Genomic DNA, 8,568 nt, shown 5'->3' on the forward strand with positions numbered 1-8,568 from the left:
GACTTTGTCAATCTATCCACTATTACCCATGCTGCATCATGTTTCCTCTGGGTGAGAGGCAGACCACTCACAAAATCCATGGTGACCCGATCCCATTTCCATTCAGGTATGCGTATAGGCTGTAGCAAACCTGATGGAACTTGATGTTCTGCCTTGACTTGCTGACATGTCAAGCATCTAGTCACATAGTCAGCTATGTCTTTCTTCATACCAGGCCACCAATACTGAAGCTTCAGATCATGATACATCTTTGTACTTCCTGGGTGCATAGCATATACACTGGTGTGTGCCTCTTTTAGAATACTGGTCTTCAATTCCCCATCATCTGGTACACACAGTCTTCCTTTGTAGTACAGACACCCATCTGCCTTCACCTCATAGTCAGTTGCTTTTCCCTCTGAGATCTTGCTCATAATAGCCATTAGCTTCTCATCTGCCTTTTGCCCATCCAGTATCTGCTGTAGCAGGTTTGGCCTCACTTGCAACTCAGCCAAAATAGCTCCATCTCGAGCCAAAGATAGACGGGCATTCAAAGATCTCAGAGCTGTCATGGATTTTCTGCTCAAAGCATCAGCAACTACATTTGCCTTCCCAGGATGGTAATCAATTACACAGTCATAATCTTTCAGGAACTCAATCCATCGCCTCTGTCTAAGGTTGAGCTCCTTCTGGGTTGGCAAGTATTTCAGGCTTTTGTGGTCCGTGTAAATGTAGCACTTTTCACCATACAAGTAATGCCTCCATATCTTCAGTGCGAAGATAATTGCTGCAAGCTCCAAATCATGGGTAGGGTAATTTTGTTCATGTGGCCTTAGTCATGGAAGCATAGGCAATCACTTTCTCCTCTTGCATCAACACACACCCTAACCCATAATGAGTGGCATCACTGTAGACCACAAAGACCTTCCCTGACACTGGCTGCGAAAACACTGGTGCCTCTGTCAACATACCCTTCAACTTCTCAAAACTGTGCGACACTTGTCATTCCAGTCAATCGACATTCTTGTGTAACAACTTGGTCATTGGAGCCTATTAGGAAAATCCTTCACAAATCTTCTGTAATACCCAGCTAGCCCCAAGAAGCTTCTGACCTCAGTTGTGTTTCTGGGAGGCTTCCATTCCATCACTGCTTCTATTTTCTTGGGATCCACCCTAATCCCATCAGCTGACACTATGTGTCCAAGGAATGCAATCTCACCCAACCAGAAGTCACACTTGGACAACTTAGCATACAGCTTCTTTTCTCTCAGGGTTTGCAGAACAATCCTCAAATGCTCATCATGTTCTTCCCTGGTCTTGGAATACACCAAAATATCATCAATAAAGACCACTACGAGATGAAAGATACGGTTTATAAGGTCCATGAATGCCGCTGGTGCATTTGTTAAGCCAAAGGGCATCACTAGAAACTCATAATGCCCATACCGGGTCCTGAATGCAGTCTTGGGCACATCTACATCCTTCACCCTCAGCTGATGATACCCTGATCTGAGATCAATCTTAGAAAATACTCCTGCTCCCTTCAACTGATCAAACAGATCATCAATTCTAGGCAACGGATACTTGTTCTTCACAGTCACTTTATTCAACTGCCGGTAATCAATACAAAGTCTCAAAGTCCCATCCTTCTTTTTCACGAACAGCACTGGAGCTCCCCATGGTGACATACTGGGGCATATGAACCCCTTATCTAGCAACTCTTGCAACTGAGTTTTCAACTCTCTCAATTCCGTGGGTGCCATTCTATAAGGAGCAATGGAAATGGGTGCTGTACCCGGCAGTGTCTCAATAGCAAATTCAACTTCCCTTTCTGGTGGCAAACCAGGTAATTCTTCAGGAATACCTGCAGGAAGTCTCTCACGTGGGTATGTCACTCGTGTTTGGCTTAGCTCGCCTAGTATCCACCACATGTGCTAGGTAGGCTTCACAGCCTTCACTCATCATTCTTCTTGCAATCGTGGTGAGATGACATTGGACAAAAATCCCCTTTCCCCACAACTGTGATCTCATTACCCTCTGAAGTTTTTAGAGAAATTCTCTTCAATTTGCAATCAACTATTGCCTGATGACGTGACAACCAGTCCATTCCCAAAATCACGTCAAACTCATGGAAGGGCAACTCAATCAGGTCTGCCAAGAATTCATACCCCTGAATCCTTAACGGGCAACCCTTGTATACCTTGTTCACTACCACACTGTGACCCAATGGATTAGTGACCAGAATGTCTTGGTCACTCTCCCCTACCAAGATCCCCTTTCTACGGGTAGATTGATGCAGATGTATGAGTGAGTGGATCCTGGATCCACCAATGCATGCACAGGTGTAGTGTAGAGGGAGAACGTACCCCTGATGACGTCCGGGGCATCTTGCTCCTCCTGAGCTCTCATAGCATAAGCCCTTGCTGGTGGTCTACTGTCAGGCCTCTCTGCTGGCTCAGATGCAGGCCTCTGTGATGGTCCTACAGCCTCAGACTTGCCAGATTTTCTACCCCTCTGTGGTGCAGGAGCAGTGCTGCCGCTTGTGTTGGAGCAACAGTAGTAGTTTTACGCGACAGCCACTCGATGCTCTGTTGACCCACACCTCAAGCAAGCACCAGTCACTCTCCAACACTCCCCCTTATGCCATCTTTGACAGTGTGGACATGCAGAAGATGCCGGGGCTGGTCCCCTGAACCCCATCCCTGGAGAGCTGCCCACTGATGGTGTGGACTGACCTCTCCTAGGGGTAAACTGTGGCCTGGGCCCCTGAGACTGACCCTGGCCCTGTGGCTGGGCTGAACTTTGTGCAGGAGGACCCTTGAACTTCTTCCCTGATGCAGGAGCTGAACTCGACTGACCCGGTCCCCTCTTCTGCTGTCTCTCTCTTCTAGTCCACTCACTAATTCTCACTTTTTCAACCTTTATGGCAGCTTCCACTAACTTGGTAAATTCTGTGATTCCCAAGGCAGTGAGCTGGATCTTGATGTTGTCATTTAGTCCCTCTTCAAATCTCTTGCATCTTTCAGCTTCATTAGGGACTATCTCCCTTCCGTAGCGGCTTAATCGGACGAATTCTTTCTCATACTCAGCCACTGACAATTGTCTCTGCCTCAGGTTAATAAATTCTCTTCTTCTCTCTTCCAAATATACAGTACCCACATACTTCTTCTTGAACTCAGAGAGAAAGAAATCCCAAGTTACAGCTTCTGGCTGCACTTCACTGGACACCGTGTCCCACCATTCATAGGCATCATCTTGCAACAAAGAGATGGCAGCTTCCAGGTTTTGCTCTGGAGTACAGTGGAGCTGTTTTAGTACTCTGCCCGTTCTGTTCAACCAGTTCTCGGCTGCAACAGAGTCATCTTCTCTCTTGCCATAGAAGTCCACAGCTCCAAACTTCCTTAACCTTTCCAGGTGTGATTTCTGCTGTGGAGCTGGTGGTGGTGGCGGTGGTGCTGGCATTACTCCAGCCATCTGTCTAAAGAAGTCGGCCATTTGTTGGAACATGGCCTGTGGAGGCTGAATGTGCTCGCCGAGCCGGTGGAGCATTCTCTCATGCCCCTGGGCCTCGCCATCGCAGTGGAGCATGACTCTCCACTTCCTCCTCAACGGCTCTCTGAGAGGAAGGATCCATATCCTATTCAAAATAAGAAAGATAAACAGATCTGCGTTAGTGTCACCTCGACTCTTACAAATGCAATGCATGGTATGGACTCAATCTAGGCCCAGAAACGCCTAAACCGTGCTCTGATACCACTAAATGTGACACCCCTTACTCGTACAAGATACCCGAATAAGTAATGCCACACGGTGTACTGGCACACTCTAATATACCTTACTTAATTTGTGTCATGCTTTTGAAATTAATTTATGAAATATGATTTATTTTAACCATTTATCAAAAGTATTATTTCATTTGAGGTTCCGAAGATTTTAAGGAAAATCCGGCGGAGTACCGGCTAAAAATGGAGAAAACAGTTCTTCGGAACCTGTTAAAAACACTTCCAATATACAATTTCATTCATTCTCAACTCCAATATCATCAATAAAACTCAATATCAATATCTCAGTAATTTGTCAATTTCAGGTCTCAACAACCTTTTCATTTTTCAAAACATCCCTTTCTCAGGGTTCTCATACATAAACAACCATTAAATACTCAAATTAATACCATACATAACCATAAATCTTTATTATTTACATGAACCTCAAAATACATTACATAAATCCTAAATACATATGAGAAAATAAAAAGTTAATTACAAGATGACAAAATGGCATCTAGTGTCCTACCAATGCAATCGCAGTGACGAGGTGACACACATAATCGAGCGTAATCGCCGGATGGCCTCACCCAGTCCTGTGGTCTACCGGGCTCACGATCGGGTCTCCAAGACCTACTGCGTGGCAAAAGCAACGCGCTAAGCAATAATGCTTAGTGGTGCAATAATAAAATAACAAGAAATGACAGATAGAAATATGTATTGCATGTACATGTTTTGTTTGTCATGTATTTGTATATCCATTCATTTATTTCTTCTGCATTGCTCATTTTCATTCATTTGGTTGCCCAAGTAACCTACACTAGACGATCGGATGGATAACGGTAACCGCACTGGGTACCTAGTACCTCGGCCGTCACACCATCGGTCACACATGCATCTCCGTGTGCAAATGTAACGGCTAACAAGTCAGAATGATATCGTGCACAAGGCCAAGTCTCGGTGCAAAGTCGAATGGCTAAAAGCCATGAAATCACAGAATGGCATTTTTGCCATGTGCAGTACTGCTAAATGAACCCTATTGGCATGCCAAACTATCCAAACCAATCTTGTTAGGTATACTAGGGCATTTGAAACTCTTAAATTCGTCAATTTGTGAATTTCAATTTTTTTGGTGTTAGTATTCATCATTGGTCAACAAAAATGTTGACTTTTAGCATAAAAATGTGTACATCAACTTTGGCACTCCCAACATACCACATTTGGTGTTTAAAACTTGTTGGCATTAAGTGTTTTTGCAATTTCAAAGTGTAACCCACACTAGCAGAAAATTTCAGTTTTGGTGCCCTAACTTCACTGTTCCATTGGACACTGTTACTGTTGGAATTTGAAGAAATGTAAAACATGAAAGTTGTTCCTTATTTTGTCTAGTTGAATTTCCTTTTTTGAATCACTCCATTTGGAGTTTTGTAGCTCCAGATATGGCCCAAAAACCCAAGCTTCCCGGATTGCATTCTGCAGAAAATTACCATATCTACAGTGCATGAACAGTGACTTGAGTCACTTGGTTGAATGGGTTCTGGCCATAATTTGGGGTAGGTTCCTTCATGAAAGTTGTTTGTATATTTCTTAACATGTTTCTGTAAAAATTTCAGACCAATTGACCAAATATATAGTGACTTATAGCCAAATGAACAGTTACTGTTCATTTGGCAAATTCTGCAGAATTTAGTGCAGGGTATCCGGATTGGAGCTGGGTTTTGACCCTTTTGCTTTGGTCTTTTGGGCATGGTTTCTTCAGCAAAAATGTGCCATTATAAGCCTAGTTTCATGTCCAATTGGCCAAACTTCAATTGGACTAGCACAGCCCAAGTTATGGCAGTGCAAAGGGACTGAAATTTCAGTCCCTATGCTGCTGTCCATAGGGCAGTTTATACTTTCACTTTACCATCCCATTTTTCAGTTCTAATTAGGGTCAACATACCTAAAATGGTCACTAATTGACCATTAAAAAGTCCTCTAACCATTTCCAAAGCTAAGTCACAATTTCACCTTTCCAAACCCTAATGTCCAAACCAATTACTCATACAAACTCAAAAAAATCAACTCCATTAAACTCCAATTCATATATATGCATTAATTGACATTAATATACCAACTTAATTGCAATTAAACCAACAAAACCCTAACCCTAACTTGGCTGCCACCATTCATACATACTCCTACATAAGTGTTTTATTCAATTTCTTAACAATTTCTTATTCACTTGAACTTCCTAACATGGAATAAAAAGAAAAATGTAAGAGTTAGCACTAACCTTTTTTTTTTAGCAGAATTTTCCCAAGCAATTCCTTCACTTTCTTGGCTTTTCTTGGTTGCCAAACACTTGTCCTTGATGTGGGTATAACTTTTTGTGAAGGAAGGATAAGGTTTTGAGGTGAGGAAGCTTAGGAAAATCAACCTTTAAAAGAAAAAAAATGGAGAGAAAGCTTCTTGATTTGGTATACGGGAATTGAAGAAGAAGAATTCAGTTTTTCCTTTCAATTTTCTGCCCATTTGACTCATTTTAATTGGTTTATGGACATGTGTCACAATGTGATTGGGTGAGAGTGCTTAGTGACATAAGCATGAGGTCAAAATTGTAATTTTAATTCATTTTTTTTTTCTTTTCTTTGCTACTCATTTTCAATTCAATTTTTAGCAATATTTATTCACATTTTAGATCATAATAATTATTTACTTAACTGGACAAGTCGGCCAAAAATCACCTCTGAAGGCGAAATGACCAAAATGCCCTCCGTTTGGCTTAACGAGTCAAAATAGTCTGTACCGATTGAAAAATTTTTCTAAGTATTTTCTTGGCATTCTAATGCCATGGGAACCTCAATGACCCTTCTCTGGAGTCCCAAAAATTATTTTATAATTTTTCCCCCGGGTCTAAGGCTCCTCGTTGCGAGAACCGCAACTTCCCTCCGGTTACCCATCGCTTGGGCACCGGCTCATTTTGCTTGGTTGTATTTTATTTCTAAAATTTTTACTAAGTTTTTCTTATTAATATTTGAGTTAATTAGGGTTCCTAACTTTAGTTTAAATATTTTTCCGGACGTTCTAGCTGTCCGGACCGACACCGGTCACCGGAACAGTAGAATGTACGGAGTGGTTACCGGGAGGGTGTTACAAAAACGATTCTCAATTCAATAAATAAACGAGATAACATCCCTAGTATGATTCAAGTGTGAAATCTTAATTTTAGAATTGCTTCAAATAAATCATTTCATTTTAAGTTTACCATTTTAGTGTTTAAAGTTAACAAACTTCATTCCCTGAGTATTCGATAGCCTAGACAGCCAAGATTTCTGTGTAGATTGGTACTTGCTAAACAAAATTCCTCGTGGGAACAATACTCTACTTATCACTTTATTACTTGTTAGCGATACGTGCACTTGCGGTAATTGCAAAATAGCAAAATAAGTTTTTGGCGCCGTTACCGGGGAGTTTTTGTTTTTAGTAATATCAAGCGATAGGTGATTTAGCTGATTTAGGCAATTATATTTATTATTTGATTTTATTTTACTGGTTGTATTTCTTTTCTTTTCTCTCAGGTACCCGATCTGGTATATGACCAGAACAAAGCCAAAAGAAATTTTGGACCGTGATCCAGAAATCGACAAAACTCTGAAAGCCATCAGAAAGGAAAGGAAACATCAATAGCACGGTTAAGGAGATCCCGAAATCCCAACCATGGCCGATAATAATGACAGACCAAGACTTTTGAGAGATTACGGAGCTCCATCTATCCAAGGATTTCAGCCCAGTATCACTAGACCCACAGTGGAAGTCAACAACTTTGAATTAAAACCAGCATGGCTCCAAATGATTTAACAAACCTAGTTTGCAGGTTCACCAACAAAGGATGCACACTACCACCTCCAGTGTTTTCTTGTCTTATGCGATACATTCAAGATGAATGGAGTGTCTGACCAAGCAATAAGACTCAGAGCATTCCCATTCTCCCTTTGAGACAGGGCAAGGAAGTGGTTACTTTCTCAATCGGCTGGAACATTCACTACCTGGGAAAACCTCTCCCAAGCTTTCCTAGCAAGGCATTTCCCACCTGCAAAGACTACAAAGCTGAGGCTTGAGCTCAACACCTTTAGACAAAAGGAGGGAGAATCACTCCATGATGCATGGGAAAGGTATAAAGACCTACAGAGAGAATGTCCACAACATGGCATAGAAGATTGGTTATTGGTGCAAAATTTCTATAATGGATTACTACCCTCTATGAGGAGCACAGTTGATTCAGCTGCAGAAGGTGATCTAATGGAGAAAACAGTGCCACAAGCACTTGAACTCCTAGAAAGGGTTGCATACCATAACTATGAGTGGTCAAACGAAAGAGAAAATGCAAGAAGAATCAGAGTCACGAAGTAGATGCCCTGAGCATGATAAATGCCCAGTTTGATCAGTTCACAAAGAAACTCGAAAAAATGCAAGCCAACGCAGTTGGTACAAATAGTCAACATGAGGGCAGCTACGAAGGAGGATACATGAATAATTTCAACGAACCTACAGAAGAGATGAACTATGTGAATAATGGAGGAAACTTCAACCAGAGGTAGCCAAACAATCCGTATTCAAATACTTATAACCCTGGATGGAGAAACCACCTAAATTTCTCATGGTCCAATCAGCAGACCCAACCAATAAACAAGCAACAAGGGTACAAACCTCCAGCACCCCCTGGATTTCAAAACAGAGGCCAGAACCTTGCACAGCCATCGCTACCTCTCCAATCTCAACAACCTCAACCGAAAATGACTATGGAAACCATGATGGAAGGATTCCTAGCAGCTCAACAACAACA

General features: G+C 41.9%; 1 non-coding gene across 1 annotated transcript; it reads right to left on the minus strand.

Moving 5' to 3' along the window:
- Window positions 1-7,829: 7,829 nt before the first annotated feature.
- On the minus strand, window positions 7,830-7,936 carry LOC131179646 (small nucleolar RNA R71). Its single transcript, XR_009148535.1, has one exon. It is a non-coding gene; the product is annotated as a small nucleolar RNA R71 (small nucleolar RNA).
- Between the last annotated feature and the right edge of the window lie 632 nt (window positions 7,937-8,568).

The sequence above is a fragment of the Hevea brasiliensis genome, chromosome 4 (genome assembly GCF_030052815.1).
Source record: "Hevea brasiliensis isolate MT/VB/25A 57/8 chromosome 4, ASM3005281v1, whole genome shotgun sequence".
Taxonomy (NCBI): domain Eukaryota; kingdom Viridiplantae; phylum Streptophyta; class Magnoliopsida; order Malpighiales; family Euphorbiaceae; genus Hevea; species Hevea brasiliensis.